Raw genomic sequence first — 20,949 nt, forward strand, 5'->3', positions numbered from 1 at the left:
CGAGATTACTACCTTGTGGAACTCCAGACTTGTTTGAAAACGGCGAAGATACACAACCCTCAACCTTCACTCGAAGTACACGCTCTGTAAGGTAGGATTCCAACTAAAAAACCAATTGCATAGAAACTCCAAGACGAGATAACTTGTGTAGCAGTATGTTATGATCAATTTTAACGAACGCCGCCTTCAGGTCGGTATAAATTACATCGACTTGCGCTTTTTCCTCCATACTTGTTATGCACTTCGACGTAAATTTCAACAAATTGGTGGTAACCGACCGTCCGGGCATGAATCCGTGTTGATCAGTGGATATGTAGCTTTTTGTGGCATCGAGAATAACTCCACCCACTGTAATCTCAAACAATTTTGAGACAGCTGAGAGACTCGTGATTCCCCGATAGTTAACAACACTGTAACGATCACCACGTTTGAAAATGGGTGTCATAAACGATTGCTTCCAATTGCGATGGAATTTTGCTTGCTGAATTGAGCGATTGAAGATATCACACAACGGTTGTGCTAAAGCGGCAATACAACGGCATATTATAACTGCAGGCAAACCATCAGGACCAAGGACAAACGAACGATTCAGTTTATTTGCAGCCAATGAGACCATTTCTGGATTTACAGCAAATAGTCCAAAATCAACAAAATCAGCGGGAACATCACGGGTGGCTTCATCGATTTCCAAGTTTGAGGCGGGATTCGTCGTGAATACGGATGTAAAATGATTGGCGAACAACTGGCATGACTCTGTAGCTGACGCTGCAGTCGTTTCGTTCAGGTAGACATTCGTTGGGATCACTGCACTTTTCCGTTTGGAGTTAACAAAGCGCCAAAAACCACGTGGATTTATTCTCAGACCCATTTGCACACGCAATACATAAGATTTGTAGAGAGTGGCATTCAAAAACCGGTACGCATTGCTGGCTTGTTGAAAACTTCGTTTGTTGCCAGGCGTTCGTTGACGACGTAGTTTCCGTTCAGGCAGGCGAAACTGACGGCCGAATTCGTGGAACATTCAAAACAAGCCAATCGTTCAAAATGGAACATAAAATTTCCGCCATTTCATCGACATGCAGTAGGTACAGAAGAGAATTGTAGGCCATCCGGGACTATGACTATAAATTCAGCCGTACTTAAGGCTTGTACTCGAAAAAATGCCCCATTTTTATCCGTGTGTAACTTTTTTATCCGTGGGTAAAAATTGATGAAAATCTGGGTATAGCTAGTTTGGAGTGAATTGTCTACATGTGCAAAATTTCATAACAATCGGTTCAGTGTTTATTGAGATGTCATCGAAACAAGAAGAAAATCGCCGGAGAATTTTGCGCGCCGTCATGGAAAATCCGACTGCAACCATGAGATGGATCGGAAGACAACTGGGAATCACCCATACAACTGTGTCTCGGGTGGTAAAATCGTTTAAGGAGTCCCAGACGACCGAGCGGCGGGCTGGAAGTGGAAGAAAATCGAAGACAGCTGACCCTGTGAAGGCCCGGAAGGTGTTGGATTATTTCAAGCGTAATCCGAACCTTTCGATTCGCGACGCGGCTCTGAAGGCAAAGTGTTCCGCCTGGTTCGTTCAGCAAACCATGAAACGAGCTGGGCTTCGTGTATTCAAGGTCTGGAAGGCACCGAACAGGCGTGATCAACAAAACACGGCGGCCAAATCCCGCGCAAGGAAGCTGTTTGATGTTCCGGAAGACATAAGGAAGAAGAAAGTGGACAAATTTGCCAAAAAATACTTGCTCTGGCAGGCCATATGCCAATGCGGTACACTGAATAAACGGTACATACCAATAGGTACCATCAACAGCGAAATTTACCGCACCGAGTGCCTCCAGAAGCGTCTGTTGCCCTTCCTGCGGTCCCACGGAGGCGAGATATTATTTTGGCTAGACCTGGCATCATGTCATTACGCGCGATCGACGTTGGATTGGTACAGAGACAATAACGTTGTTTTTGTACCAAAAACCACCAACTCCCCAAATTCACCAGAGATTCGTCCGGTGGCAAGATTTTGGGCCATAATGAAGGCCAAAGTTCGAAAATCGTCCAAGGTGTTTAAGAACGACCTGGAGTTGAAGAAAGAATGGATGAAAGTGACCAAAAAGGTCGGCTCCACCATTGCACAAAATGTAATGAGGGGTCTTAAGGAAAAGCGATGGAATGGAAATTGAATAAAGTAATTATGCCGAAACATAATCCATATGTATTAGGGGAAATGACGGCTTCGGTATGACAGACTATTTTCGGCAACCCAAATTGAAATGCTAATTTCACTGGATTTTCTTACGAAAACGCTTCGCTGAGTGCATTCAAACGCTTTTTTAAGCTTTTAGCCTCAATTTGATTATATTTTCACCACTGAGAAAAAGTAATCTAACAGGGTTTTCTTGAAATGAAACACACGCACTACAAAATGCTGCTGATTTCGAGTTGCCGATGAAAGCACAGCTGCTTAACACGCCGCTCAAATAGAAAGGTTGCCGAATAAAAAGATGTTGCCCACAATAGTCGCTCTCACTAGAGAAGATTGGAGCTTTGTAAAAGCGTTTCAAAACAGTTTTTGACAATTATTTCGACTGAAATTGTTACAGCAGCTGGCAGAAAAAGATTGTAAACAAACCAATAATGCATATGTGTGCGTTCCTTAGAGAAAAAGACTATAGAAAGTTGATCGCTGCTTAGGTTGCCGAGAATACGTAAATTCCCCTAGTTCATTCCCTGAAAGTTTCAAGAAAATCCTACTTAAAATAAATTTTTGGCGAAAACTTTTATATGGTGCATTTTTTTTTCGAGTACAGGCCTTAATACCATCTTCACACGAACTAAGGTTGAGTGGGCAGTGAACTCCTTCGAGTCATTCAAATCTCCTGGAACAGATGTTATCTTTCCTGCATTTATCAGAAAGATGGAGAAGTACTACTTGATTCCTTAACTAATATTTTTAAAGCTAATTTAGTGCTTTTTCATTTACCAAAATATGGACCCTCGTTCGTGTTGTCTTTATTCCAAAAGCAGGAAAAAGAGACAAAACAAATCCAAGATCTTGTAGACCAATATATCTTACATCTACATGGCTTAAAAAAATTTTTTTTTTTTTGTTCATTAATTTATTTGATAAGGCTCAACCGAATTAACTTAACAGAGCCGAGGATTCTTGGTCACTATACAATACATCTTAAAACTATAGTCAAAAGGTACAACACAATAAACACTTTATCTTCCGCTATCCAAAAAGCCTCCTCCATCAGAACTGGAGCCGCTTCCAGTGGTTGCATTATATGGCAGTTACGCCATCGTGGGGCAAAGCGCTTCCATTGCAGCAATGGACGCAAAACGTGGTCAACACTCACACACTCATCTCGAAACGGTTGCTTTCCAAAGTCGACGACGCATCGACCGAAAGAACTGCTTATGAAGAACAATGAGGAGGACCACACAATGGTTGCTGCCGAGAAAACAGACGATCGCGTGGCACACATCGAGAGTGGCCTGCTTTTGTCGACAGCCGAGTGAACATTGGCTTAAAATTATCTCTTGCAACAAAAGAAATTGCTCTCGTAGCATTTCTCGATGTAGAGGGCGCTTTTGATAATACATCTTACAAATCTATAAAAAAAAACTCAATGGAAAAAAGGGACGTTGATCTTTGCATTATAATTTGGATTATGAAAATGATGAATAATAGAGAAGGCTGACTTGGGAGAATCATCAATAACAAAAAAGACCACTAGGGGGTGTCCGCAAGGAGGTGTATTGTCACCCTTATTATGGTCACTTGTTGTGGATGATCTTCTCAATAAACTAGTGGAAGAAGGCTTCGAAGTTATCGGGTTTGCTAATGACGTGGTCATAATAGTTCGTGATCACAGATAGAATGCAATCTGCATTGAACTGCACATTTCAGTGGTGGCAAAATGAAGGGTTAAATATAAACCCATTCAAAACGGTTTTGGTTCCATTCACTCGCAGAAGACAAGTAACACTCAAAAGATGGTCAATTAATGGATCTTTTATGAAATACTAGTCAAACGTAACGTATCTGGGAGTCATTCTAGATGATAAACTTAATTGGAACTTACACTTAGAGCAGGTAATGAGAAAATCCACGAATGCTCTCTGGGCTAGTAAAAAAACATTTGGAAAAAATGGGGACTTAATCCTAAAATGATTCATTGGATCTACACGATTATTGTAGGACCTAGAATAGTATACGCTTCATTGGTTTGGTGGCCTAAAACAAAGCAAAGCGTGACCCAGATAATGCTAGAAAAATTTCAACGTTTGGCCTGCATGACCATAATGGAGGCAGCTCTCAATATGCTCCCACTGCATCACTACGTGCAATACGTGAAGCTGGAAAGAGTGCACTAAGGCTACGCAGAACAAACATCTTTCTTGATGGCAATCTTTCAGGGCACCTTAGTATACTGAAAGATTTTCTTATTAATCCATTAGTAGTAATGAACGAAGACTGGATGGAAAAAAGGTTTAACCAAGATATTCCGTATAAAGTAGTTAAAGCTAACCGCAAAATATGGGAATTAGGAGGGCCAATAATTCCACCAGGATCAATAATTTTCTACACAGATGGTTCAAAAATGAATGATAGCACTTGAAGCTGGGATCACAAGCCCGGAGCTTAACATTTCAATATGAATGAATGAGAAATATACACTATCTAAGAGTGTGCATATATTTGTCGAAAAAGGAATTATAGAAATAAGCGAATCTGCATATTTTCAGATAGCCAGGCAACAAATAAAATGGTGGGGTTGTGTGCAATACACGACCGCATGGTTGATGTAGACTACGTTAAGCTGTTTAGCTGTTAAATTCTCGAGCATTTTTCTTGATATTGATTTAATATACAGTAGAAGTAACCTTTGATTTCGATCCTATGTACATATTTTGGATTTCATACTTAGTAAAACTTGGTTAAATTCAGAACCTCATGAGAATTCGAATACATATTCTTTTACATTTGGTTCCTTAATAGCAATCAAATATGAAAGTAGGGCTTTCTTCTGGTGATTCCTTGAAGCGTTCAAAAATGGCCGTCATGAAGGCTGATATTCCCTATCACTTTAAGGTGATTCCTTTTAGAGTCCACAAATGGCCACTACGTAGGCTATACATGCATTTCCACTTCGAATTTTCAATTACACACATCTCGGAAATTGATGCCCCATTTCATCTGAAATTGCTACTTCATATATGCTGCAGTACAGCAAACGTGGAGTAACAGTTTCATTGTGGTACGTATCGTGGAAGCTGATATTTGTGCACTTAAAGTTTTGAAGTGGTTACGGGAATAAGGATCTCACAGCGAAACACCTTAAGATTTCTAGAACACAAATCTTGGATGCTGTTTTGACATCACTCATGAAATGGGAAGTCCTTGTTGACTGCACTGCAACATACGTGAAGTTCCACTTTAATTGTTGTAGGGTAGAGTGCTTCTTCGTCGTGATCGTCCATTTCCGTTCTATCGAACAGAAAACATCAATATAATCAATGATTTCACCGTGCACAAATCAGTAATACGTTTGTACCGATGCGTTAGTTCACAAGCAACATAACAAAGCCTTTTAGATTTCATTGTGTGAATATTTACACTCATTGTTCTCAAAACAAAAGAAGTGCTACTAGCAAACTCGCTTTTTCTACCTTCATCCGTAGGATGAAGAAAATCCAATGGCATTTCAATGCGTTTGGACGGAATTGAAACCCGTAGAACGAATTTGGAATCAAAAAGCAGTGTTAGATTATAAACAATATCTCAACAATGTGTGGCTTTTCGTTACGGGATGTATGATCTACCACCGATTCCTAGTCTTGACTACTTCAAACTAGGGCAACAGCATTTTTCAGTAATCAAAGGAACACATCTTAGTCCTTGTTACTTTTTTATGATTTGTTGATAGTATAAGTCCTCGGGTTGCCTGGGCAAGGACAAAATGAGTTAGTTAGTCTTCATCTATGTGATTCCTAATCTTCTATTTGTTGTTCCCTAGTTTGAAGTGGTTAAGACTAGGGTTCTGATGCATGGTCATTATCATGGTCATTCTTTAATTTTGTTGCTAAGGAATCCAATTTTGACTGACAACGGGGCGCGCCTTTGAAGGGTGTTTCAACACTCCGAAGGGTATAAATAGCGGGATCTTTCAATTAAAATCGATTCCTTGCGATGAAGGCAAGAATGACAACTGTATCAAAACCTAATGCTTCATCATTTCTCAATAGCGATGAAGTAATACGACATGCACTTAACTAAGGACACGGGATATACTACAATAGATCAAATTACTGGTCGCAATAGTTTTATGTCCCGAACAGAGGAGAAAAAAAAAAGTGTGTGGCTCTTTATCAAATTCAACAGTATTTATGGAAAGGAGAATAAATTTAGAAGCCATCTTTGATAGAAACATTTAATTTTTTTGTTATAACCCGTTCAAGGAAGAGAGGTAAAGCGTGGGTTGTGCTTAGTAGGACGGAAATTAGATCAAAAACCCTATGTTTTGTGAGAGCTGATATTTGTGCTCTTGAAATTTTGAGCTGGTAATGAGATTGATCAGATATAAGGTTTGCACAGCGATTCACCTTAAGAATGCAAAAAAAATGCACTTTTATGCGAAATCTCGCAAAGGCACGGTATTACCAAACCGGAGGCGGCGGGTTCGATTCCCGATCCGGTCGAGGGAATCTTTCGGGTTGGAAATTTTCTCGACTTCTCTGGATACAGAATATCATTGTGCTTGCCACACAATATACAAATTCATGCATTGATATTGGCATCGAAAGCTCTCAATTAATAACTGTTAAAGTGCATTTAAAATACTAAGTCGAGAGCACGCAATAAGCTAATATGCGCTAAGCAATAAGCTTGAAAATGCGAGCAAAGAGAGGAAGACTTAACCAAAAATTATCTGTCGGCAAGGACATACCAGGTTTCCTTGCAAGGAGCTACATCCGACGCGTACAATATCGCTGCAGGCGTTCCCCAAATTAGTACCCTGAGGCCCCAGCTGTTCAATTTGTACACCTCAGATATGCCTGCACTTCCAGAAGGTGGCATTCTGTCTCTGTTCGCAGACGACACCGCGATAATCTACCAAGATGAGTGATCAAAGCGCTAGTGGTAAAACTCCAATGGGGCCTGGATGCCCTGACAGATTACACAAATGAGAGTGCGAGAAAATCTCCGTCAGATCGGATAATGTCAAGTAGGTGCGGATTGAGCTTAATGCAAAACAGCTCGTTGAAGAGGTGAGTCTTCTTTCACCTAAACGCCGTCCGATACTAGAAAGTTATTCTGCTCGACGGCAGAGACTTCCGCTGACTTCCTGCTGCTGCTGATGGTACCTGCACACCACGTCGTCCTATGCGAATTCAGATTCAAGCAGAACGATGGAATAGTATTTATTTCATCATATTTGTAGAGTTATTTCCTATCGATAAGTGTTTTTGGATTTTAATTTCATCTATAAATGACAAAATTATAAGCCTTCAAAACCTAACACCTTTCCGTGCTATTCGGAATTTTGAATTTTCGATTTACCCCCTGTAAAACAGCAATCCATAATATCAAGGACTATTTTAGAGGGGCCGAAAAAGCATCCGTTTATAGTCCTAAGATGAGAACATCACCCATTTTCCTCAGATATCTTCATGTGATAACGGATAGTTTTGTAATTGATTTTCATTATCTATTGGTATCGAAAGCTTATACCTATTGATAAGTTGAGACCAGGGCTCCAAAATCTCGACAATTAACGGCGATATTCAAAATTCTGACTCATTTGAGCTAACAGCCATCGTCAAGGCAAACCATGCCAATTGTCAGTGACAATGCTGTCAGTGACGAACATGTGCAGATTTTTTTTATTAGCTAAATTTGAAACGAAATGAAATGACTTGACCAAAACAATTACATGGAGCCGCTAAAGTGAACAAGCATTTACGTCGTGAACTGCTTGGATAACAATAATGTGACTCAGAATGCATGAAACTTTTTGTTACCAGGTGAATCTTTGTCATTGACGAAAAAATTAATGAGATTTTTACAAAGGACTATGTGAAAAACAATTTTGTAGAAGTCTGTCAATGACTGAATGTCTGGCTGAGATGAATATGACTAAAAACATAATCGATAGCTGCTCATTACACCCAAATGAGTGGCATAGATACTTCACACCCAATGAGGTTCGTTTGCTAATAAATTTCTTTCTAAATTTTTTGATATTTCATAATGGTATCTTAACTCAAATTAGATTTTGATCCATCCCAGCGGGTCACTTCTACGGCAGCACCCTGATCATGTATGGTTGTTGTCATTGTAATGCTGAACACTACATATGATCACTAGTCATCTTGTTTTCAAATTTTCCTTGTGATTTTACGTTTCGTATGATGAGTTTTGGTTCAAGTCAAATTCTGGTCACTTCTCCGGAGATACCCAGAACATGTGCGTGTGTGATCATTGTGCTCTGGTGATTAAATGTGATCAAAAATGATCTTCTTTTGAAGTATAATATGGTTTGATAGGTCTTTGGAGGGTGCTCTCACTTTTCGAAGGGTATAAATAGCAGAACCATTCAATTCGAATCGATTAATTGCGATGAAGGTAAGAATGACAACTGTATCAAAACCGAATACTGACTGCATCATTGAATCATACACATTACTGGTCGCAGTGGTTTTATGTCTCCAACAGAGGGAAAAAACACCCTCAGTTTACGTCAATATAGCAAATCGCATGATCCAGAAAAGCGAAGAAATCCTCTGGACTTCCATGAAAAAATCCTTGCGATGTTAAATAATTCGTTTCGATAATTAATACGCTTAATTGAAGCGATGTATTCAGGTCTATAAAAAGTGATTCGACACTAACGACTTTTAGCGGCGCTGGTGGTGTAGTGTTAGGCGTGATTGCCTCTCACCCCAGCAGGCCTGGGTTCAATCCCAGTTGGCGCCGGCGGGATGTTCTTAGGCATAACATCTCTGACCACGCTAGTAAGGGAAGTAAAGCTGTTGGTCCCCGGTTCATGGGTTCCTTGGTGGGTCGATAGGTAGGGTCCAGGTGTGGGAACTGCCTCCCTAGCGTCGGTAGCATTGGTGCTCAATGAGAAGAAGCCTCGGGTTGAACTCATGATATTCTGCTCAGTAAGCAAAATCCGTCACCATTAGACCACTGGGCTCCCCAGTTTGTAGAGTTTGAAGTTAAGTGGTCCTTTGAATCTAAAATATAACAATGTTATTTGATGTTATAGATAAATGCTCAGGACACCATGTCCAGCTCTAAAATTGAGCTTGCTTGAGTTATTTATGAGCATATCATTAGGATGATCCTAAAACATACATTATTTTATTCTATTTTATTAGTTTCAAATTTTTGAGTGGTATTCAGAAGACTTGTGAAGCCATCAATAAAGATTGAATAAAAAAGAACTATTTTTTTTTTAGAGGTGCCACTATTGAAAGCATAGTCAAATAATCCCCTAGATACGCGTTGCCTTGAGCAAAGTTCAATATATTCCAGAATCTTGAAGATTTGTCAATGCCAGAAGTCAAGCGTCTTCTTTGATTATCGGTGAATTTAATGTAATAATAAATCAGTAATCTATTTAAAAATCCTCTGGTTTCAACACCTGCTTGATAATTTATCTCCATAAAATGGGTCATTGCGCCCTAGCGATTTTTAATTCTCCATAAAGACCCGATTTTTTTCAAAATAGAAGTAAGGAATGCCCCAAAAGCTCATCGCTCATTTGGAGTGTCCCCACTAACCACGTCGTCCTGCAAAAAAATAACTCATCCTTCACTACAGTCAAGACTTGACGAAGCACCGCATCCAATTTTGTCGGAAGCTTTCTAAGCTGATCCCATTGACATTCATCAGAACCGTTTCCTGGACGGCAGCACCCACGGGCACCGGCTTGGTGTTGTAAGTCCAGTGCATCAAAACCGTGACTGTTGGGTGTGTGTGTGTGCTCTGTTGCCATCGGAAATGCTAATGCAATTTGGTGCACTTTTGAGCTTTCGTGAACTTCCGAGCGCTGGTAGTTCACCTGAAGTGGCACGAAACTGTGTGCTCCATGGCTCTCTCACCCCAATCAGCGCATACATACATACATTTACGACAGGACAAGTCAAGTCAGAATATAAACAAGATACCCGACCCGACAAACCACAAGCAGGACCTTCAGCCCGGGAAAGTGGTTTTTCCTGGTATTCGCATTTTTTTTCCCCTTCTGTGAGTGCTTTTTCCTTTCGAAACGGAGAAAAATTCCAGTACTGTTATTCATTCTTCCATTCTAGTCCACCTTGTCCACGGTTCACAGAGCGTTGACGACGGCGAATAACAGTATGCAACATACAGTGTGCAGCCTGGCATCCAGAGGAAGCTTCCGGGCTTCCTTGCTCCATCAGCTGGGTGGAAACCGGTGGAAAATAGAGTGAGAGAATGAAAAAGCACACCGTTCACCTTGCACTTCGAGTTGGTCAGGTGGCCATGTGGTCCGACAAGGGACATATCTTTGCTATTCCAGCTAGGCTGATGGTCCAGAGGAGACGCAGGGGCCGAGGATCCCCACGAAGATCTATTTGCATATTATTTCCATTTTGTCATCCTTTCTCGGTAAGCCAAAGCCAAAGCATTGCTCCGTGTCGTAGTCATGGACCTGACTCGAGAAACGAGATGGCAACCGAAATGGTTGTTGAAGCGCAATAAAAGTACAATTTCAAATCAACATATAACCTGAATGGGTTTTTGTGCCGTTCCGTTTGTTCGGATCGGACTGGGGAAGCAAATACCGACACCCGAGTTATCATACTGCGGGCAATTCGGCTAGAGCTACAACAAGGCGAAAAGGTATGGCTGTGAGGTCAGAGACACAATGGATTTTCCTGCCACCAGATATGAAAACAGGAAAAAGGACAAACCTCTTCAGGAAAGATGCGGTCCTCTCTATAGAGGGCTGCTGATCACGGCGATGGCGATGATAGGATACGGGAGAAACAAGGTCTAGAGGAAATTAATTTCAATCGTTTGATGGTTTTTGTTTAACGTATTTTAATTACCGTAAGGATCGGTTCGGGGGGGCATTTGAGTATCTACGAGTAGCGGAAAGGTCAGGGCCCTTTCATGGGTGATAAACGAATCGAGTGCTGTTTCGGAGTTATTTTGGATTTTGGTTATGCTTTTGGGAATTAACTCAGCTGCTGACCCAAAACGGTCGGGGAAATGGTAGTCAATAACTGTAAACGATGATTCCTACTTGATGTTGGGAAAGTTCTCGAAATCAGACACTGGGTAATATGGTCGAGGAGCTTTGCTCTAAACTACCTTAGTTTAGATGTGTTACTAAGCTGAATTTTTAAGAGTGAGTATATTAATTTTGGAATTAATCTAGATTTATGGGTTCAACCCCGGCCAAAGTCGCGAGTTCAAATCTCACCCCCGGACAAGTCACGAATGACCCAAGAATGTTAAAGTGACTATAATGAAAAAAAAACTAAATTTATGGATGTAATTAATTTTGTGTTCTCAGGTTACGGTCTTCTTTCAAATTCTTTACAAAATCGTAGGAATAATAATCAAAATACCTACCTTACCTTTGTCCATGATCCTTAACGGTTGGTTCCGAGAACGTCAGGACAGTTTGATAAACTTCATTAAAATCTCCATAAAGGTCAGAGGTTTTCGGGAGTTCCATTAACTTCAGGAAAATTTCAGCGTCTTAACAGAAGTTTCAAGAAATTCATGGAAGTTCAAAAAGCTTCGGGTAGGTTAACAAATCTTAAGGAGTAACCAAAAAACTTTGGAGCATTTCTGAGAACTTCAGGTAGCTCCACGAACATCAACAAGATTGTTACAGATGTACAAAGTTCAGAAAACTTCAAAGATATCTTAAAGAAAGTATCGCTATCTTTGTGGCATTTCTGAGAAATTTCACGATCAAATCGATAAATTAAAAAAAAAATTATAGTAGTTCTATTGACTTCACGATAATTGTTGGGAACCTTCGAGATGTTTTAATTTTTTTTTAAATTCCAAGGATTTAAAAGAAGTTTCGAAAATTGACCTTCATGGTAGTTCCATAGATTTCAGGAAATGTTCTAAATCTTCTGTGACTTTCAGGGCAGTTCTACTCTTAGCTCAGTCGGTAAAGGCACCGCTACAAAGCAAGACCATGCTGGAGGTGGCTGTGTTCGATTCCTGGTCCGGTCTACAATTTTTTCGGATTGGAAAATTTGTCGGCATATTTGTAGAGTATGATTGTGTTTTCCAAACAACTATACTAATGCAAAAATGGCACAGGCATCGAATGCTCTCAATTAATAACTGTGTTTGTGCATCTAGAATAGTTAGTTGAGAGCACGCAATAAGCTAATATGCGATATGCAATAAGCTTGAGATGCGAAGAAGAAGAAGAAGAAGAAGAAGAAGAAGAAGAAGAAGAAGAAGAAGAAGAAGAAGAAGAAGAAGAAGAAGAAGAAGAAGAAGAAGAAGAAGAAGAAGAAGAAGAAGAAGAAGAAGAAGAAGAATAAGAAGAAGAAGAAGAAGAAGAAGAAGAAGAAGAAGAAGAAGAAGAAGAAGAAGAAGAAGAAGAAGAAGAAGAAGAAGAAGAAGAAGAAGAAGAAGAAGAATCAAATGGCAATTATTTTGATTTAGGAAAATTGCAGGGACTTTACAGAAGGTGCCATTTCAGGGAAGTTGAAAGATCGATAGGGAAGTTACGTGAACTTCTGAGCAATTCTGAGTAACTTAGTTCCATAAATATCATAAAAAGTGTACGATTTCTAGGCAAATTTTAATAACGGTAGTAAAGTTTCATTAATTTCAAGAAAACAGCGGGAGCCTTCAAGAAGTTTTGAAAATGTCAGGTTCGAACAGTTCCATTTAATTCAGCGTGATTCCAGAAACATCATGAGGTATGTTCTAAGAACGTCAAAACAGATCTATTAATTTCTTGGACATTTAAAGAACTTTAAAGAAGATTCGAACAATTAAAGGGAATTCCTCGAATTTCTAGAAAATTAATTGAACAAAACAGAATTGGACACATGGATGTAAGATCTACCACCGATTCCTTGTCCTGACTACTTCATACTAGGGGAAGAGGATTTTTCAGTAATCAAAGGAACACATCTTAAAGGGTGTCCACGATGAAATTGCCACACTATGAAATTGCTCTAACTTTTTAACCGTTGAGTAGAATTTAATGAAAATTTGGGTGGATTTAGTTCATAGTGCATTATTTACATCCTGCAAGTTTTAAAGTCCTGTGATCAAAACTCGCGGAAATGGAGTCGAAAGAACAGCTCGTGCGTGATAAAATCTTGCGCATTCATCACGAGAACAAGGATCTCTCGCATCGTTCCATCGCTAAAACGTTGGGAATCGCGAATTCCACGGTGTCGCGAGTGATTAAGCGGTTCGAGGAACGGTTGACCACCGATCGGAAGCCCAGAAGTGAAAGAAAAAGTATTCCGTACAACACCAAAAATCACAACCGCGTAGTTGGGACCTTCAACCGAAATCCGAACGCCTCCGTTAGGGATGTGGCTAAGAAGCTGCACCTAAGCCGAAGTTTTGTCCAGAAGACCAAAACTAAGGCTGGGCTTCTAACGTTCAAGGTACAAAAGGCCCCTAATCGCGACGAGAAGCAGAACAAGTCCGCCAAAACCCGTGCCAGGAAGTTGTACCTCAACATGCTGACGAAAGTTGAATGCTGCATCATGGACGACGAAACATATGTGAAGGCCGACTTCAAACAGATCCCCGGCAACCTGTTTTTCACGGCCAAGGATAAGTTCAGCGTTCCGGAGCATGTCCGCACTCAGAAGATGTCCAAATTTGCGAAGAAATTCCTGGTTTGGCAAGCCATCTGCACGTGCGGGAAGCGGAGTGCACCTTTCGTGACCCAGGATACGATGAACGGACAGGTTTACATAAAAGAGTGCCTCCAGAAGCGGCTGCTTCCTCTCCTGAAGGCCCACAACGTCCCAACAATCTTCTGGCCGGATTTGGCCTCATGCCACTACTCCAAGGACGTGCTGAAGTGGTATGCGGACAATAAGGTCAATTTCGTGCCGAAAATGTTCAACCCTCCCAACACTCCGGAGCTCCGCCCCATCGAGAAGTACTGGGCGATTATGAAGCAGCACCTTCTTAAACGACCTAAGGTAGTGAAGACAGTCGAGGAACTGAAGAAAGTATGGGTTTACATGCAAAAACGGTTGAGTCACAGGTTGTGCAGAATCTTATGGCCGGGGTTAAGGCCAAGGTGCGGGCATTTGCGTATGGACTGTAAATAAAATACGAGTAAAATGGTAAAATGAAGTTTAATAGTTATTTCTCAATCCCTGAAAATTTGATGGCAATCGGATGAAAACTCGAATTTTGCGAATCAATTTTGTGTGTGGCAATTTCATCGTGGACACCCTTTAGTACTTTTTTTACGCCTTGTTGATAGTGACAAGACTCGGCTTTGTCCACCGAGGATGATCTTGGAACAAGGAAAAAATGAGTTAGTTAGTCTTCATCTATGTGGTTCCTTATATTCTATTCGTTGCTCTCTAGTTTGAAGTGGTAAAGACTAGGGTTCTGATGCATGGTCATTATCGGTGTCATTTCTTAATTTTGTTGCTAAGGAATTCAATTTTGACTGACAAAGGGGCGCGCCTTTGGAGGGTGTTTCAATACTCCGAAGGGTATAAATAGCGAGACTATTTAATTAGAGTCAGATCCTTGCGATAAATACAAGAATAACAACTGTAAAAATCGAATACTTCATCATTTCTGATGGAATAATATGACATGCAATGAACTAAGGACACGGGATTTACTACAATAGATCAAATTGCAGGTCGCAGTGGTGTTAGATCCCGATTAGAGGAACGTGGCCATCAAGTAGATGCCATCTACACAGACCTCTCCGCAGCATTTTACAAAATGAACCATGACATTGCGTTGGCTAAATACGACAGGATAGGTGTTCACGATGGCCTGCTAAACTGGCTTTACTCCTACCTGACTGGTCGAAACATGTCTGTCAACATTTAAGCCTCTGGCGTTCTCCAAGGTAACCATCTTGGGTCATATCGGTATCCGCTGTACATCAATGACGTCAATACTATCCTGAAATGCCTTAAACTATCGTATGTGGACGACCTGAAACTCTACTTCGTGATAAAAGAAACTAGTGATGTCATTTTCTTGCAGCAACAATTGTCGTATAAATCGCATGTCACTGAATGTCTCGAAATGCTCTGTAATTTTCCTTGGCCGCAAGCGTTTGCCTTTTCACCATGACTACACCCTGACGGGCATAACTTTGAAACGTGAATAGACTATTAAGGATCTGGGAATACTGATCAACTCTAAGCTCAGCTTCAAGGATACGTAGTATCCAAAGCTTCCTCGCAACTCGGGTTCATATTCCGCTTCGCCAAAAATTCAAAGATGTAGGGGAACGTAATGTCGGCCTAAATACCCCTAATTACGGCCCATACATAAATCCAGCAATCGACTAAATTTTCAATAGTGACCAAAAATATCCATTAGTACCGTCCCAATGACGCGTTCATCTAGATAAAATTGATAAAGAGCAGATTTTTAGTGATTGGCCCAATCTTAGATCCATAGGACAACATTAGAGTCATTTCCCCTAAAAGCATTATACTGTTCGTTGGTGTGAGCTATTTTGAAGTATTCGACGGTCGTGTGGTCTCCATACTACCAAAATGAAACCATGCGTATTGAAGCTATTCAACGGAAGTTCATCCGATATGCTTTAAGGCATTTTCACTGGAATGACCCTACAAATCTGCCTAGCTACGAAAGCCGTTGTATGCTTATCAACTTAGAGCTTTTGGATACGAGACGTATCGTAGCCAGGGCCCAACAAAATCACTTTCAATTGAAAATCGTCAAGCGACGACGAAGCTGTTCAATCTCTTCGAGCAGATCCCCTTCAACATCAACAGAACCAGTTTCGATCAGGTTTCATGCTGTTTGTTATGGCTTGACTCGTGTTCATTTCGTATTTCATTTTCAAATGAACTTACTTTCGTATTAAAGCAAAACTGTTCGATCTACATTCGCGCAGATTTTCTGACTTTTGTTGATTCGTTTTCCCATCAATATGTGTATTTTTTAAATCGGGGTGACGTCGGAGAAGCCGAAAATCGATATCCGATGCCATTTTGAAGTCCAATATCCGGTTCAAGAAAATGTGGAAAATACTGTCAAATGCTAGAGCTGCACCGAACAGTGCTATTTGGCCTGGTATTCAAATTAGTGGTCGACAAAACGATTGAGTGAAATTTGAACTGCTTAATATTCGGCCGAATACTATGGCGGCCAAATATTCGGTGTAGCACTATCAAATACCCATCAATATGGGTATTTTTGAAAACGTGATGACGTCTAGAGAATAAAATCAATACCAAACGCCATACTAAATGGCGGCTTCCGATTTATAAAAAGATGAAAATCTTGTAAAATACCCATCAATATGGGTATTTTTTTTAATCGGAGTGCCCCTAGAGGACAGAAATTGATATCCAAAGACATTTTGAAATCCAAGATGGTGGCTTCCGATTTCAGAAAAAGTGGAAAAAACTGTCAAATGCCATTAATATTGGTATTTTTGGAATCAGATTGACGTCTAGAGGCCGGAAATCGTTGATTTTTTAAATAAAAGTGGGAAAAAACTGATGCCGACCCATCCATAAGGTGATTTTTATAGAGAATGAAAATCGATATTCGACGCCATTTTGAAATCTAAGATGGCAGCTTCCGATTTAATAAAAAGTGCAAAATATTAATTTCACTACAACTCCACTACTTTATTTGCTAGTCCTTGACAGATACGCGTATTTCGTCTACAATATGCAGACTTCTTCGGTGTCAAAATACTGAATACTGAAAAATTCCCAACAATATGGGTATTTTTGCAATCGGGGTGGCTAGAGATTGAAAAAAGATATGCGACACCATTTTTTAATTCAAGATGGTGGCTTCCAGCGTAAGAAAAAGTGGGAAATACTATTAAATACCCATCCATATGGTAATGTCCGGAGTGATTTGAGATTTGGGCGTAATTGCATTTGTAAACAAATACGTCAATCACCGATTTCTCGCGAATAAAAGCCTAACCTCGAAAAGTAATAACACTATGAGGTAGAGGAATGATTCCTCTATCATTTGGTATAGTTTGTTTGTGAGATTGAGAAATCAGTGTTTGACGTGTTTGTTACGGCCAAATATCAGATCACTCCGGATTTATGCAATCGAGATGACGTATAGAGAATTTAAAATCGATATCCGACGCCATTTTGAAATCCATGACGGCGGCTTCTGGTTTAAAAAAAGTGGAAATTATAGCAAATAGCATACATTTTTTTTTAGAATCAGGTTAACGTCTAGAAGACGGAAATTGATATTGGAATTTAGAAATCCGAAACGACGGTTTCCGATTTTAGAACAAGTATCAAATACCCTAAACTATGGGTATTTTCAGAACGGTAGAGGTTGACGCCATCTTGCAATCCCAAATGGCGATTTCTGGTTTCAGAAAATGTGGGAAATACTATCAAATACTCATCAATTTGGATGTTTTCGAAATCCCAAGCACGTCTAGCGGCCAGAAACGGCATTATTCATAAAAAAGATTTAAATACTGTCAAATACCGATCAAGAGGCCGGAAATCAATGTCGTTCCCGTTTCAAAAATACCCAGATCATAGGGTATTTGACACTTTTCGTGAAACGTCAAGTATTGATTTTCGGCATCTACGCGTTGTCCCCGTTCGGTAGGGTATTTGACACCAGGGCTTGAAGAGGGAACGCATTCTGCCTGTGACTGCATGAACTTATACATTTTCCGCATTCATCATTCGCAGTGATCGGCATTCACTGAACCTGATGAAAAAACAGTCGCACTGAATGGGATCTAAAAACAGTCAGATTTCCTTTCTACGCTGCATTGTGCTTTGTGCAGTTGCTTTGCAGATGCCGATTTTTAAATTCATTCCTTCTGCTTTGGTCAAGTTGATCGCCAACTGCGGGAGCTGTAAATTCAGACGGATTACCTATCGGCTACCGCACGGAAGCATTTCGCACACACATTATTTTCCTTTCCAGTGTGAAATAGCAGCGCTTGGAATATATACGTATGATACGATTCATCTCGATGATATCTTTTTTTATATATCGGCAGTCATATTAAGCGGGTTAAGCGTTGGAAAACAGCGATCCGCGACGCGGATTTCGCGTAAATGAAGGACCTCCGCACGATTAGGCAAATAATTAAACTTGTCAAATACCACACAATATGAGTATTTTTGGAACCGGTGTGACATGTAGATGCAGGAAATGGAAGTTTGACGCCATTTTGGAATCCAAGATGGCGACCTATGTTTGCTATAAAACTGTGAAAACTCGTGAAACATTATGCAATATGGGTATTTCCGGAACTGGTGCGGAATGTAGATGCCAGAAATGTATGTTCGACGCCATTTTGGAATTCAAGATGGTGACTTCCGATATTCTAGAATACTATGAATACTGGATAAATACCATACAATATGGATATTTCCGGAACCGGTGTGGAATTTAGATGCCAGAAATGGGTGTTTGACGCCATTTTGGAATCCAAGATGGCGACTTCAGGTATGCTAGAATACTATAAATACTCGTCAAAAACCTTACAATATGGATATTTCCGGAACCGGTGTGGAATGTAGATGCCAGAAATGGATGTTCGATGCCATTTTGAAATCCAAGATGGTAACCTCCGATATGCTAGAACACTATGAATACTCGTCAAATACCATACAATATGGATATTTTTGGAACCAGTGCAGAATGTAGATGCCAGAAATGGATCTTCGACGCCATTTTGGAATACAAGATAACGAATTCCGATGCACTAGAACACTATGAATCTGCAAATACCATACAACATGGATATTTCCGGAAACAGCGTAACTTGTAGAAGTCGGAAATGGATGTTTGATACCATTTTAGAACTCAAGAAATCTATTAAAATATTAATATTTACGGAGCTAACGTGACTAAACTCGTCAAATGTCATACGATGATGATATATAAGAACTCGGCATGACATTAATAAGTCAAAAAAATATACAAACATCTGCTCTTCTTCTTCTTCGCATTTCAAGCTTATTGCTTATCGCATATTAGCTTATTTCGTGCTCTCAACTTAGTGTTCTAGATGCACTTCCACAGTTATTAATTGAGCGCTTCCGATGCCTGTACCATTTTTGCAGTAGTATAATTGTGTGGCAAGTCCAATCATACTCTATGCCCAGGAAAGTCGAGAAATTTTCCAACCCGAATAATTCCTTGACCAGACCGGGAATCGAACCCAGCCACCTCCAGCATGATCTTGCTTTGTAGCTGCTCCTTATCGACTGAGCTAAGGGAGGCCCCAAACATCTACTCTACTACTTGTTGAACTCAAATAATAGAAGTAATGGAAGGGTGATGATTTAATGAACTTCAAGGCAACGTGCAATCATTTTTAACAAGCATAGAAATAAAAAAAACCTAAGTAGAGTAGACTTAGGTTTTTATGTCTCTGCTTGTTAAAAAATGATTCTTGAATGTTGTTATTCAAAAACCAAACATTGTTCTTTCAAACCAACATATTATTTTTTAGCACCTAACACACCAACCACTTTGCTCGATGAATGCCGTTCATTGACTGGTTTTTTCGGACATTCCCAACCCGAAACGAAAAAAGAATTTGAATGAAATCAAAATGGGAATGAAACCAGAGCGAAAGGGAGCGACTGTACGGGAGAGGATTTTGAAGAAGAGAAAGTGGGAATGCTTTTTGGTATCTATTCGCTTTACTGTTCATTGGTATGTATGAATGCAAAGCGTAGTGTGGGGGTATTGAATGGTATACAAAATACCGCACATAAGGGAGTGGTGAAATTGAATTCATACTGCTGCTGCCGTTCGCTAGAAAAAAGGAACGATCAGATGCCCTGTTTGACACTTCTGAAAACCAATGGTAATTAAATTGGATTCCAAAATGGCGTCGAGTGTTGATTTTAGCTTCTACGCGCCGTCCCCGTTCCAAAAATACCCATATTGTTAGGGTATTTGACACTTTTGATGAAACTCGATGGCCGCCATATTGGATTCCAAAATGGCGTTGGATATCGAAATTCGGCATCTACGTGTTGTTCCCGTTCCGAAAATACCCATATCCTAGGGTATTTGATACTCTTTTTAAAAACCAATGGTCCGTTGACCGACGTTTAATATCGATTTTAGGAATCTACGCGTCGTCACCGTTCCGAAAATAACCATATTGTAGAATATTTGACACGTTCGCTTAAAACTGATTGCTGCCATCTTGGATTCCATCTCGATTTTTGGCATCTACGCGTCGTCCCCGCTCTAAAAATACCCATGTTTTAGGGTATTTGTGGCTTTTCCTGAGCCCGATGACCGCCATCTTAGACTCCAGAAGAGCCTCGTGAATTTAATTTTCGTTTAATATAAAATAATATTTTATTACCAAATATAATCCGGATGCAATCCCTATCAGCAACCGATAATGACTATCTGGATACTACATTTTGATGCTTGATGACGTGACGCGTGACAAGTCGAATGAGTCCCGAATTGAAGTGAAATTGGAAATAAAACGAAGGAAGGAGTTTTCGAGTCGTTCATTGCGTCAATTGAAACAAGTCTTTGCTTCAAATGAAATGAACTGATGCACTTGACGAACGAAACAACCGATAGTCATTTCATGATTGACAAGAGAAGTGTTCATTGTGACTCGATAACAAAAAACACAATGACTTACACTACCGATCATAAGTTTAAGGACACCCAAAAAAAAAACGATGCAAATATGTTTTGTTCAATGATCTCTCATTTTACGT

The 20,949-nt window shown here is 40.1% G+C and overlaps 1 protein-coding gene across 1 annotated transcript in view; it reads left to right on the forward strand.

The window, feature by feature from the left end:
• Window positions 1–20,949, forward strand: part of LOC135697743 (chondroadherin-like protein) — a 491,051-nt gene that overhangs the window by 321,063 nt on the left and 149,039 nt on the right. The gene's annotated exons all lie outside the window — the stretch shown is intronic.

The sequence above is a fragment of the Ochlerotatus camptorhynchus genome, unplaced genomic scaffold (genome assembly GCF_037179485.1).
Source record: "Ochlerotatus camptorhynchus isolate MF236.1 unplaced genomic scaffold, CSIRO-AGI_Acam_v1.1 ptg000077l, whole genome shotgun sequence".
In the NCBI taxonomy this organism is placed as follows: Eukaryota; Metazoa; Arthropoda; class Insecta; order Diptera; family Culicidae; genus Ochlerotatus; species Ochlerotatus camptorhynchus.